The sequence below is a fragment of the Gorilla gorilla genome, chromosome 4 (genome assembly GCF_029281585.2).
Source record: "Gorilla gorilla gorilla isolate KB3781 chromosome 4, NHGRI_mGorGor1-v2.1_pri, whole genome shotgun sequence".
In the NCBI taxonomy this organism is placed as follows: Eukaryota; Metazoa; Chordata; class Mammalia; order Primates; family Hominidae; genus Gorilla; species Gorilla gorilla.
The window spans coordinates 139,559,201-139,580,088 of NC_073228.2; positions in this window are offsets into that span (position 1 = coordinate 139,559,201).

A 20,888-nucleotide genomic window follows, 5' to 3' on the forward strand; every position below is an offset into this window, starting at 1 on the left:
AGTCAGTTGACTTTACATAAAGGAGATTACCTTTCATGATCTGGGTGGGCCTTGTCCAATCAGTCAGAGGCCATAAGAGCAGAAACTGGGGTTTCTCAGAGAAGAAGAAAGTCTGCCTGTGGCCTGCAGCATCAGCTGCTGCTGGAGTTTCCAGTTCTTCCACATAGACTGCGAGAACTCGGCCTGCCCCACTCCTGTGTGTATTCCTAGCAGTGCTGAGCATAAGGCTTGGCCCAGAGTGGATGCTCAATAAATATTTCCTGTATTGAAACGACATCCATCTGTCGGAGTCAGTGTGAACAGAGCTGTGCCTTGGGGCAGAGGCGGAAGCTGGGGGACCTTGCAGGGCCTTTCCTGTCCTTAGGTCCTATGACATTAAGCGGGAAGCACTCCAGATTGTGAATAGGTTGTTGGGAGACAAAGCGGGAAGGGAATCCGAGATCTATAAAGCAAAAATGAAAATTGAGGGGGAGTGCTGGAAGAGATGCAACTTCAGGGGAAGATTCCAAAACTCCGGCTTTGCTAAGAGTGCTTGCTGCAGGTGAGAACTTACATTGGCTGTTCTGAGGGGCCAGGCGCTTTCTAAGTGCTTCCTGTGTATTAACTCATTTCACTCTCACAAGGACCCCATGAGATAAGTGCTCTTCTGTGCCCCCTGTCTCAAGGATGAGAAAATGGAGGAACAAAGAGGTTAAGTAGCTAGAAAAGGATTCGTTTCTCCCCCTGGAGGCTTCTTCTCCAGGCAGACCACTCAGACAGTGAGAAGTGGTCCTTTTGTCTATCGCGTCTAATTCCAGCCCAGAGCTCCACTGGATTGTATCTTCCAGAGTTTGCCAAGAAAGTCCCCAAAGGGCTGAGTGAGTTTCCTATCCTCTCAGGGCCCATGGTACGCTCTACATCAGCCCTGGTGGTCTTCAGTGTGGGGACAGATTTCTGTGCAAATCTTTTCACTCAGAGCTGCAGGGCTGGCTTTGTGGCCACATGTGTGATTCATAAAGTTTGCATTTTCCACAGGACTTGGTTTCCAGAGCATTTTGGCCTGAGCACTACAAGCTTTCAAGAATTTCAGCCGAGAAATGCTATCCACAGATTGCTCAGCTACATGCATCCTCCCCACGGCTGTGAAGTTTGGCATGGATGTTCTATTATTGCTCTGGGATCAGATTTTGGAATTTTATTTTATTAATATTCTTTTCTGCAAGGATTTGGGAGGGGGTCTGGAGCAATACTGGTTTCTCCAGGTTCATCATTATTCCCCGCTGACATGCATGATTGCCCTCTTTCTGTCAATTTTGAGCCCGTTTGCCACGTTGACTCATGTCTTTCTTATCCTGAGGGCTGGTCCTTGTGCAGTGCATGGGAAAGGAGTGTGACTATAGGTGAAGGAATATGTTTAGAATAGCTATAAATTTGCAGTCATCACATTAGTTGGGTTTAAGAACTCTCTGTTTACATTAATTTTCAAAATAAGCTCGGCTTCAAGACTGAGGGTTTGATTTTTGTCCCTCTTGGGACTCCTTCTCCGATCCCCGGCTATCCTCGGTTGTGAAAGTTCTCAGGACCACATTGGCCAGCACACTGGGGAAGGTGTTCTGGTCCCCACCTCACACTGGCCATCCTGATGTGCTACTTGTCCAATCTGACGCAGTCTGGCTAGGGCAGCTTTGCTATTTTTACACCCAGATTGGGCACCAGACTATTGCAAGAGCTGAGATCCCTGGGTCCTGGGTCCTGCTTTGGAGGTCTGCTAACTTTCTGCCATCCTCCCAGGACACTGGACCTTGCTGATTATGGAACCCCTGAGACACCATCTTCTCCCTGTTCTGGGGACTGTCCCCCTCTCTGTTATGGGTGGTATTGTATCCCCTCCAAAATAGACATGTTGAAATTCTAACTCCTAGTACCTCAGAATGTGACCTTATTTGGAAATGGGGTAATTGCAAATGTAATTAGTTAAATTAAGATGAGGTCATCCTGGAGTGTGGTAGGCCCCCACTTCTGGTTTCCTTATCAGAAGAGTAGAAGAGATATGCAGGGAGAAGGCCATGTGATAATAAAGGCAGAGACGGGAGGTTTCCATCTGCAAGCCAAGGAACACCTGGGACTGCCACTGCCAGCAAACCACTGGAAGCTGGGAGGAGGCCAGGAAGAATGCCCCACATGTTTCTGAGGGACCAAGGCCCTGCAGACACCTTGATCTTGAACTTCTTGCCTTTTAAATAGTGAAACAATAATATGCTGTCTGAAGCTACCCAGTTAGTGATACTTTGTTATGGCAGCCCTAGGAAACAAGTATATCCTCCATCTCAGGGTGAGCAGCTTTCCTGCCCCTCTACCCTCTGGGAGCACCCAGCATAACCCCTCCTCAATGGGCATCTGAATGGGCACTCAGAATATTGGGTACTCTTCTCAGAGGGTGAGTTTTGCAAAGGTGATGCTGAGACCAGCCACTTTTCTGCTATTGACCAACCCTGTAATTTAGTTCTACCATGATTCAGTTCCAAGCAGAACTAAATCATACATAGCAGGAGACCAGGGCCAGATAGAGTTTAGAGCCAACATCCAAATACACAAAGTTTTCTTTTCAGTTTACTCTTCTACTGCAGAGACAAAGGTGAGACCCTGGTTTGGTGGAAGATGTTTCTCAGAATGCTGTAGAACAGGGCTTTCTGTGAGAAATGAAGACTTATGAAAGTCAGATGTTTGTGAAATGCAAACTCTTGCATATTTTTATGGCACGTGGCAGTCATAACCAGGACATGAGCTATGGAATAAAGGAAACCAACAGTTATCCCTTGCTCTTTGTGTATACAGAGAGTAACGTTGCTTTTGGCAGTGATCAGAAGGGGAACTGTCGGTTACAGACTGCTGTTCAAAGTGACTGGGAGATGGGAGTCCCAAGTAAGTTCTCTTGATCCTCATTTTGCAGAGTTCCCTCTAGCATGACAGGCCCTACTGGGCTCTGAATAAAGAGCTGCTGACTGTGTGTATCTACTCTAAATTCCCTGGGCAGGAGTGTCAGCAGCACTTGCCAGCCTGCATTTGCCATGAGCAGGTTGCTGTGGGTGACAGCCAACTGGAAGAAATGCATTAGCCCGATGAACTGACCTCCAGGGACTTCCTCTCTTCACTGTAGACCCTTCTGATCTTTTACAAAAACTCCTAATTTAGATGGAGAACTCACTCACTATCACGAGAATAGCAAAGGGGAAATCTGCCCCTATGATCTAATCCACTCCCACCAGGTCCCTCCCCCAACATTGGGAATTATAATTAGACATGAGATTTAGGTGGGGACACAGAGTCAAACCATATCATTGTGCTCCTGGCCACTCCAAAATCTCATGTCCTTCTCACATTTCAAAACACAGTCATGCCTTCCCAGCAATCCCACGAAGTCTTAACTCATTAACTCAAAAGTTCAGGTCCAAAGTTTAATCTGAGACAAGGCAAGTCCCTTCTGCCTATAAGTCTGTAAAATGAAAAACAAGTTAATTACTTCCAAGATACAATGGAGGTACAGGCATAGGGTTAATGCTCCCATTCCAAAAGGGAGAAATTAGTCAAAACAAAGGAGCTGCAGGCCCTGTGCAAGTCTGAAACCCAGCAAGGCAGTCATTAAATTTTAAAGCCCCAGAATAATCTCCTTTGACTTCGTGTCTCACATCCAGGGCACACTGATGCTAATGGTGGGCTCCCAAGGCCTTGGGCATCTCCATCCCTATGGCACTGCAGGGTATAGCCCTCTCAACTGCTTTCATGTGCTGGCATTGAGTGCCTGCAGCCTTTCCAGGCTCATGGTGCAAGCTATTTGTGGGTCTACCATTCTGGGGTCTGGAGGATTATGGCCCTCTTCTCACAGCTCCACTATGCAGTGCCCTAGTGGGGACTGTCTGTGGGGGCTCCAACCCCACATGCCTCCTCTGCACTGCCCTAGCAGAGGTTCTCCATGAGGGCTCTACCCCTGCAGCAGACTTCTGCCTAGATATCAGGTATTCCCATAAATCCTTTGAAATCTAGGTGGAGGCTAGATTTCAAACCTCAGCTCTTGCCTTCTGCATACCTGCAGGACCAATACTCCATAGAAGCTGCCAAGGCTTGGGGCTTACACCCTCTCAAGCAACAGTCTGAGTTATACTTGGCCTCTTTTAGTCATGGCTGGAGCTGGAGTGTCTGGGACACAGGGCACCATGTCTTGAGGCTGCACAGAGCAGTGGGGCCCTGGGTCTGGCCCACAAAACCATTTTTTCCCTCTTATGCCTCTAGGCCCGTGATGGGAGGGGCTGCTGCTAAGGTCTCTGAAATGCCCTGAAGGCATTTTCCCTATTGTCTTGGCTATTAACATTCGGCTCCCTTGAGTTTTTCTACCATAAAATGGGTTTTTCTTTTCTACAACATGGTCGGTCTGCAAATTTTCCAAACTTTTATGCTCTGCTTCCCTTTTAAATATAAATTCTAGTTTTAGGTCATTTCTTTGTTATGAAAATGAGTGTAGGCTTTTAGAAGCAGTCAGGCCACATCTTGAATGCTTTTCTGCTTAGAAATTTCTTCCACCAGATACCATAAATCATCTCTCAAAGTTCAAAGTTCCACAGATCTCTAAAGCAGGGGCACAATGCTGCCAATCTCTTTGCTAAAGCATAGCAAGAGGGACCTTTACTCCAGTTCCTAATAAGTTCCTCATCTTCATCTGAGATCTAATCAGCCTGGCCATCTTTGTCCATATCACTATCAGCATTTTGGTCAAAACCATTCAACAAGTCTCTAGGAAATTCCGAACCTTTCCTCATCTTCCTGTCTTCTTCTGAGCCCTCCAAAGTCTTCCAACCTCTGCTCATTATCCAGTTCCAAAGTTGCTTTGACATTTTCAGGTATCTTTATAGCAATGCCCCCTTTCTGGTACCAATTTTCTGGTATTAGTCTGTTCTCACACTGCTGTAAATAACTACCTGAGACTGGGTGATTTATAAAGAAAAGAGGTTTAATTGGCTCACAGTTCTGCAGGTTGTACAGGAAGCATGCCTGGGGAAGCCTCAGGAAACTTACAATCATGGTGGAAGGTGAAGAGGAAGCAAGCACATCTTCACATAGCAGCAGGAGAGAGAGAAAGTAAAGAGGGAAGTGCTACATGCTTTTAAACAGCCAGATAGCATAAGAACTCACTCATTATCACAAGAACAGCAAGAGGGAAATCTGCCCCCATGATTCAATCACCTCCCACCAGGTGTCTCACCCACCTTCGGGAATTACAGTTCAACATGCGATTTGGGTGGGGACACAGAGGCAAACCATAACAGCGTTGAAGCACAAATGGTTTTGGTATATAGCTGCACTTGATATTGGATGCCTCCACTCATTCCTTGGGCCTTTAATTGTGCATACATAAAAATTGGCTCATTTAGTGGGGTTCTAAGCTTGGAATTTTCAGCTGTGGAGGCTTTTGTTTTTCAAATTAAAATCTTTTTGAGATTCACATGCAGTTGTAAAAAATAATACAGAGATATCCTCTACACACTTTACCTAGCTTCCCCCATGATAACATCTTGCAAAACCATAGTGAAATATCACAACCAGAATATCAATGATGATACAATCAAGATGCAGTGAGTTCGATCACCACCATAATCCAACCCCACCCAACTCTGTCCCTAGTCCCTGACAACCACTACTATGGTCTCCATTTCTATGCTTTTGAAAGACATGGTATTCATCAGGTCAATCTTGGTGAAGTTGACTTTATTCCTCACTAGTGTCCTAAGCCCTCTGCCATTTGGATGGATAAAGAAGCTGTTCTCCATGCTGTTTACAAGGTAAGCATCATAGTGGCTAACTATGCAGGCTCCAGAGGCAGTTTTTTTAGGTTTGAATTCTACCTATCAAAATTACTAGCTGTGTGACCTAAGACAAGTTACCTGACTTCTCTATGACTCAGGGTTTTTTTTGTATAGGAAGTGTGGATGATAATAAAAGGACTCAGCTGAGAAGATTGTTAAAGGATGAACTGAGTTAATAGATCTAAAGTATGAAGAACAGTGCTTCTCAAGCTTTCGTGTCATACAAATTACCTGGGTCTTGTTAAAATGCAGCTTCTGATTCAGCAGTTGGGGTCTGAGATGCTGCATGTCTAACAAGTCCCCGGGTGCTGCTGCTGCTGGTCCACAGCCCACACTCTGAGCAGCAGGAAATCAGAACAGTGCCAGGCCAGAGTAAGCACTCAGTAATTGTTGGTTATGTTTTCTCAGCATGAGTCTGAAGCTATGCTGGACAGAACCCAAAGCAGTGAACCTTAGTTTCAAGGCTCAGACTCTGGAATGCCCCTGACTTTGTCAGTCCCAGGGCCAGACTGGACCTCTGAGAATGAGGCAGACAGCCCTAAAGGAAATGGGTGAGAGTGCAGATGGTGCCCTTGGTCCCAAATCTCTATCGTAGTGCTGCTTCCTACAGGAAGAGGCAGGCCTCAGGAGTTCCCTAGCTCCCTCACCAGCTTCCTGTCTGCCTCCAGAACAGCAGCTCCTGCAGCTGCCTCTCTTCCTTCACCGGATAGGCAGATGCGGGGAGAGACAGCAGTTTCAGACAGACGAGAGAAGCAAGAACACCTGTGCCCAGGTAGCTGGGAGCAGCTCTAAATTGCCAAAGGTTGGCCTGCTCTTATTACATCAGTGACAGTAATGGGGTTGACAACTGTCCCCAGGGAGCAGTTCTACAATGCTCCTTTTGGAGTCTTTGTGCCCTAGGTTGCCATGGTTCCCAGACCTGGGCCAGCAGCCTTGGGTAAGGTGAGCAAACTGGGATTTTTCTGACAGTTGCAAAGCCACCTTCCAGGCATTAAATCCCACAAAAAACATGGCCTCCTTGTGAAAATACACCTGGCACATCACTGTATAAAGCTAAAAGCCTCACTCCTTTTCTTCCCTCCCCGGTCCTTTTCTCAAGGAGTAACCACTATCAACTGACTGGTGTGTGTCTTTCTGCTACTCTCTCTAGGGGTGCATATTATACATTCATATATAAACAATAATGAATCATACTAAGCACATTGCCTCACTACTTCAACTTGCTTTTCTCACTTCAGGATAAATCCTGGACTTTTAAATTTTTTGACCGTATTAACCTGGGGATCTGCCTCATTACTCTTAACAGCTACACCCTACAGTGTGGATATACCACAGTATAGTTTACTCATGCTTCACAGATGAACGTTCAGTGTGTGTCCAAGTTTTTGCCTTTACAAGTTGCAGTAAACATTCTCAAGAATAGGTGCCTGAGAGTGGCATCATCAGAGCAAAATGCATATTCATTTTTGATAGGTGGTGCCCTACGAAAAGATCATACCCCCCACTATTAACCTTCCACTGGCAATGCATACGAATCCCTTCCACACACCCACCCCTGCTGTGGCAAGCTATGAACAAGCTGTTTGATTTTTGTCAGACTGCTAGGGAAAGATAACATCTTGTGCTTGTTTCAAGTTGCATTTCTCTAATCATTAGAATGGTGGAGCATCTCTTCTGAGGTTTATTTGCCATCTGCATCCCATGAAATCAGGATCCTAGTAACCCCCTGGCCAGGATACGCTGCCTGCCTGGCTCAGCTCACCACTGAGAGCTTCACGGGAGGAGGTAAGCAGTATTTATTTGTTTAACTTAAAGACTTTGCTGCAGAAGCAGTCACTGCAGTCCCCAGAGGGCCTGCAGCTCATGTTGGAAGAAAGAAGAAAGCTTCCATGTGACCCTAAACTCTTTCTGTTCTGGTAACTGTTAGTCGTCATTGTGTGTCTGTGATGGTGCAACTCCCGCTGGCCCCTGTGTCCAAATAAGAGGCCCATCTGTGGGTCTGCATGGTCCTAATACAGAGAGATGCAGCCAATGGGGAGACCCCTGGGCCTGGGGCCAGCAGACCTGAGTTCAAATCCTGGCTCTTCCTGTTGAAGGCAGGGGTGAGCTTCCCCCAGCTTACCTCCTCCTCATTCTCTTTGCCGTCTTGCAGCTTTTGAACTGCCTCTCCCCCTCCTCAGGTCCCTTGGGAGCAAGGGGTGAGCTCTTGCTTCTGTGACACTACTGTTGCCAGCTTCTTTCTCAGTTCTGTCACCACTCTTTCCCTCCTGCCTTTGAAGGGTCCTTCTCTCAGTGTCCTCCAATTCCCCCTCTATACATTCCAGGTACATCCTAATAATATCCACTAGGGCGGCTTCAGTGTCATCTCCTGCACCAGGCAGGAGCTCTCTCCTGGGTTCCAGCTCACATTCTCCCCTGCCTTTGGAGCAATTCTGCCTGGTGCCCTGTGCCCAGGAATGCTCACAATGTTCACTTTCCAATGTGTTTCTCCCTAAAGCTGATCCTTTGTGCTGTGAATTAGTCACTCAAGCCAAAGACCTCAAGAGTCAGCCTTTGGGTTCTCCCTCTCTGTTGCTAGGAATTTTTCCATAACATATCATTGCTCACTGAATAAAATTCAGGTTCTTTGGATTTTGCCCCAGCTGAATTTCCTGGTTTTCCTTCTCTGAGTTCCCTACATGTATCCTACATTCAAGTCAAATCAGGCTACTTATAATTACTCCTGTAATCATACTTTCTGATCTCTGTACTTAGAACAGAGTTTCTCAGCCTTGGCATGATTGACATGTTGAGCCAGATACTTTTTTGTTGAGGGCGCCGTTTTGTGTATTGCAGGATGTTTAGTAGCATCTCGACTTCTCTCCAGTAGTATCACCCTGTCCCCAGTCATAACAACTAAAAATGTCTGTAGACATTACCAAAGGTCCAACCCCTGGGGGACAAAAATCATACTCTGGTAAGAACCAGTGCTCTAAAGTAATATCATTTCATCTGCATGGAAATCCTTCTCCCATGTCTCTTCATCCCTGATTTGTAATATAGTGATACATTTAAAAAGCAAATTACAGAAAAGTATACACCATGATTGTTATGTGTGCAAGTGAATGAAGACTGGAACAGGTTCACAAAAATGAACACAGCTATGTAAACGGCGTTCCTGTGGGCTACTCTTGTGTGGAGTTTAAAATGTGGCCACTTTTTACAGGACCAGACTGCATTTGGTTAGCTCTCACCTCCACCTGTTATCACAAGATTCTGGCCCCAGAAATTCCTGGGAGTCCTTTTGGCCTCACAAAAAAAAAATCTCATGACAGACAAGTTCCCCTCCCATGGAATCTGCACTGGCCTCAGGCACCTGTCAGGCTGGGTGATGCCCGTACATGAGCCACCTGCCAGGCACTGATGTCCTCCACCACGCACATGGGTCCTTGGGGTCTTGATGTGGCACTGCATCTGTGGGAAGCCTCAGGGTGTCACAATCTCTTAGTATTCTCTGCAGTCAAGAGTCAGCCCTTGGGTCCTCCCTCTCCATTGCTAGGAATTTTTCCATGACATCCCATTGCCCACTGAATAAAATTCAGGTTCTTCAGTTCTCTGCAGAACCATGGACATGTGATTTTAGTAAAGTTACTCTTTGCCACTTAGATAGGAACCCATGGAAGGCTGGGCTGGGCTTCAAATCCAAGAGACAGATATGGCGACAGACTCATCATTCTGACCACCTTGGCTTTGTCACTGATCCAGCACATTGTGCCTGATGCTGTCCCAGCAAGTTCCCATATCTCTTGGGCAAATGGACCCTGGTGACCTACCTCCAGCTCTCTAGCCCAAACATGTCTGCATTCCAGTGGTGAGCATGGACCGATCTAGAATGGACCTTCTGTTGTAATGGGAAGCAGGATTATGAATTTCTTTTATTTCAATAACTTTTAGGGTACAGGTGGTTTTTGGTTACATAAATGAATTGTTTAGCGGTGAAGTCAGATTTTGGTGCACCCTTCACCCAAGCAGTTTACATTGTACCCAATATGCAGTTTTTTATTCCTCACCCCCAACTTCCCCCTAAGTCTCCGTAGTCCATTATATCACTCTGTTTGCCTTTGCATACCCATAGCTTAGTTCCCACTTATAAATGAAGACACACAGTATTTAATTTTCCATTCCTGAGTGATTTCACTTAACATAAGGGCCTCCAGCTCCATCTAAGTTGCTGCAAAAGACATTATTTTTTTTATGGCTGAGTAGTGTTACATGGTGTATATAAACCACATTTTTTTAATCCACTCATTGGTCGATGGGTGCTTAGGTTGGTTCCATATCTTTGCAATTGTGAATTGTGCTGCATTAAACACACACATGCAAGTGTCTTTTTGATATACTGACTTCTTTTCCTTTGGGTAGATACCCAGCAGTGGGATTGCCGGATTGAATGGTAGATCTATTTTAAATTCTTTAACCAATCTCCATACTGTTTTCCATAGAGGTTATACTAATTTACATTCCCACCAGCAGTGTATAATCATTTCCTTTTTACCACATCCATGCCAACATCTATTGTTTCTTGACATTTTATTAATGGCCATTCTTGTAAAAGTAAGGTGGTATGTCATTGTAGTTTTAATTTGCATTTTCCTGATGATTAGTGATTTTGAGCATTTTTTTCATGTTTGTTGGCTATTCGTATATCCTGTTTTGAGAAATGTCTGTTCTTGTCATCTGCCCACTTTTTGATGGGATTATTTGTTGTTTTTTTCTTGCTGATTTGAGTTCCTTGTAGATTCTGAATACTAGTCCTTTGTTGGATGCGTAGTTGGCAAATATTTTCTCTCATTCTGTGGATTGTCTGTTTACTCTGATGATTATTTCTTTTGCTGTACAAAAGCTTTTTAGTTTAATTAGGTTTCATTTATTTATTTTTGTTTATTTTATTTTTTGCATTTGCTTTGGGGTCTTAGTCATGAATTCTTTGCCAATGTCCAGAATAGTTTTTCCTAGATTATCTTCTAGAATTGTTATGGTTTCAGGTCTTAGATTTAAGCCTCTGATCTATCTTGAGTTGATTTTCATATAAGGTGAGAGACAGGGAGCGCGTTTTACATGTGGCTAGCAAGTTTTCCCAGCACCATTTATTAAATAAGGTGTCCTTTCCCCAATTTATGTTTTTGTATGCTTTGATAAATGACTTTTTGATACTAAATTTTCTTAAACACTCTTGTTATTCTTTTTGAAGAAAAAAAATCAGATTCATCCTCGAGTCTTGCCTCCAAGATTTCTGAGCTTCCGTGAGGCCTCTTTGCTCCCAATATGATGAAATGTGGGCTCTTTCTCTCCTTCCAGGTCCCACACTTTGGCCTTCTCATGGGACCTTTCATAGCTCTGCTCTGTAGAATACTTATTTGGGTACTTTTTTCCTCTCTCTCTCTAATGTGGACTCTCCTTGAAGACTTGCCTTAAACGCACTGTGAGCACCATCACTGTTAGGTGAAACTCCAATGTGTGATTTGACTCCTTGAGCATATAGCGGTCATCCTGTGCCATGAACCTGTGACAGAGGTGAACTGTCTGTAACACAAGGTCCTTCTGTGGACCATCCAGGACACCAGGATCCTGACCAGCTCTGCCACCATTCACTAAGACCCTGGCCAGCTCTCATAACTTCACATCTCAGTGTCCCATCCACAAAGTGGGGGAAACAGCCCCTACCCCAGAGATCTGGTGAGACTATGTATTTAAGTGCACTGAACCACTAGAGGAGAACTTCTCCATTTATTAGAGGGCTAATTTTAGCAATCTGTATATTTTAGACCAGGAAATAGTGATGCAGTTTTTCAGTAAAATACCCTGGGGATCTGCTGTCTTCAGATATCTTTCACATAAAGAGCTTATGTTCAGGAAGAACTCAGCAGGCTAGGGTAAGGATTGAAACCCAATTCTAATCACTCCTGGCCTACACCCTTCTGCTCCTCGATGTTTTCCTGTAGTCTTGGGGGAACTTCTAGAAGCAGGGAACAACTTATAGCCACAGCTGAAAACTAGGGCCCTCACTCTGGGACATGAAAGCCCTAGGAAGATTTGGAAAAGCTTTGATTTCTAATAGAAGCCTGTGGTTCAGGGCATCAGAGAGAGAGAGAAAGAGAGAGAGAGAGAGAGAGAGAGAGAGTTAGTTTAGGGGAAGGAAACCTTGTATTTTAGGAACCCAACTGAGAGTTGTAAGGAATCTGGGGATCATAGTTGCTGCTTATTTAGAAAAGGAAAGCTATTTTCCTATCCCTACCTTGCTCATTTTGGAGGGCCAAGGGTGTAGGGTGGTGACTATGGGGAAAGGCGGGAGGAGATTCAATGGGAACAATGCCTCACTGATCCAGAATTACAGGAATAAGGTTTACCATGAACAGATTTCCCAGAATACAGAATATTGGTCCAATGAGCAGATTTTGAAAGAGTATAATCATTTGGGAATGGAATCTTTCTAATAGGTGTGGGATCTTTTCTGGCTTTTTAAAAGGAGTACATGGAATGGTATTCGGCTTTTTCCATATCTCAGCTTTATTCACTTTGCCCTGAGCTCTAGCCAATCTCCTACTTCATGTTCTGGAACATGCCCATACTTTTCCATCTCTGAGCCTGTGCTGCCCTTGCCTCTGTGTGCCTGTACCTATGCATCTTCCACTCTGTATTCTAAAAGCACTCTGCTTGGCATTGTGAAATGGGATATACAAAATGGTACCACTCTGGTTCAGAGCTCTAAAATGGAGTTGGAGTTAGGCCACTCTAAAAAGGATTGCCTGCGTGTCCTGCAAACTGGCAAAACAAAAAAGAAACTTGCTTTGAACCTTTGAAGTATGCCAAAGTACAATGACCACAACATCCTGGAAAACAACTGAATTTCACCAGTGCTGCAACTCCCGAACAGTAACAACCAATGAGCTATGGGCTCATGTGCTAAGCCAGCTGCGTCCACCAATAATAATCCTTTCAAAACAGCTTGTGTAACCACCCTTAGCTTTCTTGTTATTTTCTCTTAAAAACCCCCTACTCTCTTCCCTCTCTTTGGAATATAATTTGGCTTCGAGCTGAATCTGTGTCTCCCAAATTGTGATTCCTAAGACTCCAATAAATACCTTGTCTTACTGCTTTGCTCTCTCGTCTTTTGCCTCTTCTTGGTTGACAGCATTTAGCACACACAGTTGGTGCCAAATAAATACCTTTGAATGAATGACGTAAAGCCATAAAAAATCCTGTCATTTAAAAGTTCTGTCCACTTGGTGAAACACCTTCATTGTTTCTTTCAAGTAGTAATGTTTTCACAGGCATTCAGGAGGGAAAAAGATTGTTCACTCACTCTATAAACATTGCATCACTTCCTACTTTGACCCAGGCACAACGCCTTAGTCTCACCTGTGGAGCTAAGTGCATGGGCTTTGTGACTGCTCTTTCCTGAGTATAAAATCTATTTAGAAATTTCTGGGGTGTGAAGACATAGTCCTGGCCTCTCTGAAAGTTGTAGCAGCCAGTGCAAGGGTCCAATGGAAGAGCTTTCCAGGGCCAAGAAAGGGCTTCATTCACACTCCAAGATGTCATAATACCTAATAAGCAATCATGAATGGTGGTTGGGTTAATTCCTAATCTGGTGTTTAAAATCTCAACTAATAAATATTGGCACTAACAAGAGGCCAGAGATTTCATCATAATGACCAAATGATCAAAACTCAGGATCCTATAAGCTGAGAAGTTTAAGACTTATGGATCAAAAATGAATATGAGCTATTTATATACGCAGCAATGTTAAATGTAACCTTATATCCATAAAATATACCTAGAAGAGTGAAGTTGAAATAGTAGTGACAACCTGCCACCTTCTAATTTCTGAAATATCTTCTTGCAAGCATCAGTCTAGTCAGGCTCTGGCTACGTCCAGTTGTCAGTGGCTTGAGGTTATTAGCAGCTACCTGGTGCTATTTGATATACTCATATCAAATAATTTAAGTCAATTAGAGGACATTTATTGAACACCTACATGGGCCTGACATAGTGGAACATGGACATGTATAAGCACCGATGTTTTCCTTGAAGGACTCACTGTTTAGTGTGAGACAAACAAATGTATGAAAAGCAACATCATAACCCAGAACATCAATCACAGCTGCCACCTTTCACCTATGGACATGCACAAAGCAGCAAACGGGATGAAGAATTAAAAGAGGGAGAAAGTTCTTTAGGGGCTCTGTTCCCTAAGCCAGCAACATAGGATAATTAGCATGTCTTCTTTGCTTTCATCCAGAAATAGATAATGCAAAGATTAAACAAAGCAATTTAACACAATAGGTATATAATAAGCATCAGCTCTGGGAGGGGCTCTCTGGGAAAGGCAAAGATAAAATATCCATGGTGTGTGACTTCAAAGATGTCATAGCTCAGTGAGGGAGGGAGGACAAGTGTTTGGGTTATTCTAATAAAAGAGAATGTCAGTAATAATAATAATGACAGCTATCCCTCAGTGAGCACTCAGGATATGCTAGGCACAGTGCTAAGTTTCTATCATACACACACACACCACACCTGTTCTGTGATGTCAATGCACTTGTCATGTTTTACCTTTTAAGAAACGGGCCATGAGAGGCCAGTTGATGTGCCTAGGATAACATGGCCTTCAAAGAACCTATCTGATATCTAAATCCAGACCTGTCTTCTCCCCAGCCTGAGCATTCAGCCTCTGTCATGCATCCTGGGAAGAGAGGCTTACAGGAGATGCTCTGGGGCCTGGAGGTGGGAAAGGACACTTCTGGATAGGGGCTGCCTTCTTGGGTTCTCCCACCAGCAGACTCTGAGAGAAGGATTTGAGTGCAAGTAGCTTATTGGGAAGTGATGCCAGGAAGCACTGATCTTGGGGAGGGATGTGAAACAGAAGGGAAGGGATGGAACTCAAGCAGAAATACATAATCTAGCAAACTACCTCTGTGGGCAACGGGATGTCACTTCCACTGGGGAGCTCAGTGTGACAACATAGACCACGGCTCAGAGTTATCCTAACTGAGTGGTGAAGCAGCTGGGGATTTTATCACCATGCCCACCATCTGTCATTAGTTGAGGGCTGCTTCTAAGAGCCTTAACTCTCAGGAACTCTGGCTTGCCTGTGTGCTGTCCAAGAATGTGCCTCACAGCTAGCAAAAAGCCACCCAGCAGGGAGACTCTGAGTTCTCAATGAACAGCCTCATGCACAGAGGTGAGTGCACTGCTCTAGATATGTCTCAGTCTGTGTTCCCTGGGCAATGGTGCCCGAGGCTGAGGGATGAGATGGCAATGCAAGTCCCTGCTCCCCTCCTATGCTGAGGAGGCAGCATGCTGTGCTTGAGGTTGAAGCCCCAATCATTAACTTCTTTCCAGAATTAGAGGTCTCTGTTCTCCATGATGGTGAGTTCAAGCCTAGCAGAGAGCGATTTCCTACCCATAAACACGCATAGGTACTTTGCAGACCTTCCCTTGATGACTAGAATGATGTCCCTGCAATTTAGAGATCAATTAACTGGGAGTTTCTTAGTAAACCGTTGTAGAAGCCTTTGTAGATAAGTTTTTCAAGTCATCCCAGATTTCAGGGCAGTAGACCTGAATTTGAGTCTTAGCTTTGCCACTTATAAAGCTCTGTAGCTTTGGAGAGTCCCTTAACTTTTCTGAGTCTCAGGTGTGAAAAGGGAGTATCAAGCAGGCCAGCCTTTCTGGTTTCTTGACCAGCTAGCAGGTCAAGCTGTCTCACCCAGCATAGAGCTAGGGGGCTTTCTGCAGAACATAGACAAATGATCCATTGTGCAAGCTCTTTTCAGTTTTTAAATAGAGCTGCAGGCTAGAGGCCTCCCAGATCTCGTTCTAGGGCTCCCTGCTGTAGTCTTTTCTAGGGCTCCCTGCTGTAGTCTTTTCCAGGCACGGACACAGAGTGGAGGGTTGGAGCATGGGCTTTGCAACCAGCAGGCTCTGGTAGAGTCCTGGTTCTGCTGCTCACTGGCAGTATCACTCTAGGCAAACCACTTAACCATTTTGAACCTCATTTCCCTCAGTTGCAGTATGAAGATATTCAACTCAATTCTTCTTAGTATGGTGAGGATTAAATCAGATAGTGCATGTTCAGTGCTTTGCATGGTGTGCAGTAAATATTAGCCTCTTGTTATCATAGCTTTGTCCTGAAAGGGGTCTCACTCGGTAGAGCTGGGAGGAAGCATTCAACGTTTTGCGAGTCTCCTGGAAGAAGTACTGACGTCATGGAAGCAGACGCTCTTTGCCTGTCTCTATCTGTAATTGTCAGTCTTTGTTCTCTTCCACAATTAGACATATCAGATTCAAAAGGGACATTGTCTCATACTAATGAATAGATTAATAGCCTCCCTGCCCAGATGCAAGAGACTTTATCAGCCTCTTGAAATGTGGATGATATCTCAGAAAGGGAGTTTTATGAAGCGATGCCTAAATAAATGATTAGTCCCTGGTATACCTGAGACTCAGCCTTGGCTGAGAGGTTGGGGCCTGCTGTCATGGCACGGACGAATGGCTTGGGGGTCAGTGTTGGGATACATGAAGTGGGTGCCCAGGAGCTAGCTGGCTCCTAGCCAGCTGTGTGGGGAAAGATGAAAAACCTAACTCTAACATCAGAGAGTGGAATAAGGGCTGAAGGAGCTAGAGGAAGCAAAAGGAACGCCTTTTAAGCTTGGGCTCAAGCTTGCAATTCACAGGTGTGCCCATACAAGCCCAGACCTGGAGCTGGGAAGTTTGTCACTGATAAGCTGGTGGACACTGTGCTAGCCTTTTTTCCTTTATGTAGCAGGCTCTCTAGAAGGCTGGCCATGGTGCCCTTGGCTGAATCTTTTCTGGCCTGGTGTTAGCCTCTAGGTTTGCACAATATCAGTTCCATTTCTTGCTCTGGTTTGGGGTACGGACCAGATAAGTCAATATGCTGTATGTGAGAGGTTCCTCTTTTGTCTTCCTGAAGAAACCCACCCAAGAGTCTGTTTCCTTTATCCCTGAATGCATATCCCAGCTGGCTGATGTTGAGGGCAGGCCTGTCAACCAGCAGAGGGTCGCTGCTCCCATCTGGTGGGGAGCCCCACCCCATTAACATTTGATGAATCTGACATTTTCTCACTTTCCCCGAGGGAGGTCAGCAGCCTATGGAGGAAGCAGAACTTATTTAGGAGAAAGATGTTTCCAAAAAAATGAGAAGAACATCACAGCCTTTTAACAAACACAAGGTAATTTCATTTTTATATTTCTTTCATAATAGAATTTGACCTACCATGAAATGAACCATTTTAAAAATTATCTACCAACTCATACAACAGAAGGCATTAAGTTCCCTCTACTCCCCCACCCCCACCCAGAATTAACGTTTTAATTTTGGGGACAGAGTAGAAGAAAAACGCTGAGACCAAAGTATCTGGCATTTAAGAGAAGCCCCCCATCCCTGGCTTGGCCAATTTGTAGGAACTGGCCTTCCCAGAGGGATTGGAGGTCTAAGCAAAGCCAACCATTAGCTTCCAAATTGATTTTCAAACCAAAATTGGAACAGTTCTCAAATGCTCCCAGGATTTGGGGCTATTAATACAGAAGAACAATGAGAAGGAAAAAGTGAGTGTGTAAGAGGTGATTTATGACTGAAAGGAAGTTACAGCCTCGGAAACTTGTATGTAACCCAATCACGAACCCCTCTGGAGATGTTCCAGGGAAGAGATGGAGAATGTAAAGGGAGAGGGTTTCCGAGGGATATTAAAGGTTATGAAAGGAGGTAATGTGGGCTTTGGGCCTGAAATGAGCAAGGAAGAAGCTGATCATGTTGAACATTTCATAACCACAGCAAGTTTTTGTGCAGCTGTCATCGGTGCCTGAGACACCCCATGAGCCTTTCCTTTTATTTATTTCTTACCATTAGTCCATCACCAAACAGGTTAAATGGCAGGAAGAGAGTGTCCCCACCAGAGTGTGAGACTGTGACTGCTGCTCAAACCCATGGTCTCGTCTCAGGTGTCAAGTCTTCAACAGTCAAGGTCACAGCTCTAGCTGCTAATCAGTAAGACCGGCCATGGCCAAGATGGAGTGGAGGTTCACAGGAAAGTGTGGTTGGGCAGCCAGATCCTGGTCAGGTGTTCTGGAAATGAACACGTAACATCCCCTGTTTTTTTCGTAGTTTTTGCAAAAGTTATTTATTATTTACAGTTTTATTGGGGTGGAATTGATATATAAGAAGTTGTACATATTTAAAGTGTGCAATTTGATGAGTTTAGACAAATGTATATGCCAATGAAACCACAACTACAATCAAGATTATAAATGTATCCATCACTCCTAACAGATTGCTCAGGCCCTTGTAAATCCCTTCCTCCCTCCATCTTTACCCCTATGCTCCACCCCCAAGCATACAGTGATTTGGTTTCCGTCAATATAGATTAATTTGCATTTTCTAGAATTTTTAATAAACGAGATCATACAGTATATATATTTATTTATCTGGCTTCTTTCAGCATAATTATTTTGATATTAATATTCCTCCATGCTATTGCACATATCAATAGTTATTCCCTTTTGAGTGGTATTCCACTGTATGGATATATCACAATGTGTTTTTTAATTCATCTGTTTATGGGCATTTGGGTTATTTCCAATTTGGGGCTGTGACAAATGAAGCTGTTATGCACATTTATGCATAAATCTTTGTGTGAAAATGTATTTTAATTCCTCTTTGCGTAAATGCCTAGGAGTAGAATAGCTAAGTTATATGGTAGATGTATGCTTAACTTTCCAAATATATGCCAAACTGTTGTCCAAAGTGGCTATGCCTTATTGTATTCTCTCCAGAAATGCCTCTGAGAGTTTCAGTTCCTGCCCATGCTAACACTTGATATGGGCACTTTAATTTTAGCCATTCTTGTGAAAGTATAGTGGTTTCTCATTGTAATTTTCATTTGTATTTCTCTAACAACTAATATTATTGAATATATTTTCATTCACTTGACATTTGGATATCTTCTTTGATATATCTGCTCAAACACTTTCTTATTTTTTAAACTGAATTTTTTGTCTTCCTATTACTGAGTGGTAAGAGTTCTTTACATATTTTTGGTACAAGTTCTTTGTCAGATGTTTTGCAATTATTTTCTGAGTCTGTGGCATGCCTTTATATTTCCACAGGTGTCTTTTAATGAACAAATATTTTAAATTTTGATGAAGTCCAATTTATTGTGCTTTTTTAATTGTTTGTGTTTTTTGTATTATATTTAAGAAATCCTTACCAAGTCCAGTCATTTAGATTTTTCTTTAAGGTTTTCTTCTACAAGTTCCATAGTTTTAGCTCTTCTTACATTTGGGTCTATTATCTGTTTCAAGTTAATTTTTATATATGATATGAGGTAAGATGAGGTGAGGGTCAAGGCTTTTTTTTCCCTCCCATGGTATTTGATTGTTCTTATACAAGTTGTTCTAAGGCTCTCCTTTCTCCATTGAATTGCCTTGGTACCTTTGTCAAAAATCCATCAACCACATGTGTGGTTGGTCTATATCTAGACTTTCTTTTATGTTTCATTTGTTAATATATATATTTTTGTGTGACCCACATGGCCTTGCTTACTGTAGCTTTATTTTTAATTTTAAAAACATTTTAATTGATTTATAATATTTGTATATACTTACGGGGTACATGTGATATTGTGTTATGTGCACAGACTGTATAATAATCAAGTCAGGGTATTTGGAGTGTCCATCACTTCAAGTATTTATCATTTCTATGTGTTGGGAATTTTTCTAGTCCTCTCTTCTAGCTATTTTGAAATATACAATATTTTGTTAACTATAGTTACCCTACTCTGCTATTAAACATTAGAATTTACTACTTCTATCTAACTAACTAATGGTATGTCTGTACCCATTAACCAATCTCTCCTTATTACCTCTTACCCACAAGCCCTTCTCAGACTCTGGTATCTATCGCTCTATTCTCTACCTCCATGAAATCAACTATTTTAGCTCTCACATATGAGTAAGAACATGTGATGATTGTCTTTCTGTGCCTTTTTTTTCTGTGTCTTTTTTTCTTTCTGTGCCTTTTGTCTTTCTGTGCCTTTCTGTGTCTTTTTTTCACTTAACATAATGACCTCCAGTTCTGACCATGTTGCTGTGAATGACATGATTTTATTCTTTCTTTATGGCTGAATAGTATTTAAGTATGTATGTATACCACATTTTCTTTATCCATTTGTCTGTTAATGGACATTTAGGTTGATTCCATATCTTGGCTATTGTGAATTGTGAATAGTGCTACAATAAACATGCATGTGCATACCTCCCTTTGATATACTGTTTTCTTTTCTTTTGGATAAATACCCAGTAATGGGATTGCTGGATCTTATGGTCATCCTGTTTTTAGTAGGGTTTTTTTTTTTGAGAAATATATTCATTTTCCGTAGTGGTTGTAGCAATTTACATTCCCACAAACAGTGTATAAGAGTCCCTTTTCTCTGCATCCTCGCCAGCATCTGTTACTTTTTGTCTTTTTAATAATAGCTATTCTAACTGGGGAAAGATGATACCTCATTGTGGCTTTAATTTGTATTTCCCTGATGATTAGTGATGTTGAACATTTATTCATATACCTGTTGTCCATTGTATGTCCTCTTTTGAGAAATATCTATTCATGTCCTTTGCCACTTTTTAATGGAATTGTTTGTTGCTGAGTTGAGCTCCTTGTATATGCTAGACATTAGTCCATTGTTAGATGAATAGTTTGAAAATATTTTCTCCCATTTTGACAAGTTGTCTCTTTACTCTGTTGATTGTTTGCTGTGCAGAAGCTTTTTAGTTTACTATAGTCCCATTTGTCTGTTTCTGTTTTTGTTGCCTATGCTTTTGAGGTCTTAGCCATAAAACCTTGGCCTGCGTATGGATATCCAATCTTCCTAGCATCATTTACTAAAGAGGGTGTCCTTTCACCAGTGTATGTTCTTGGCACCTTTATTGTAAATCAGTTGCTGTAAATACGTGGACTTATTTCTGGATTCTCAATTCTGTCCCATTGGTCTACAT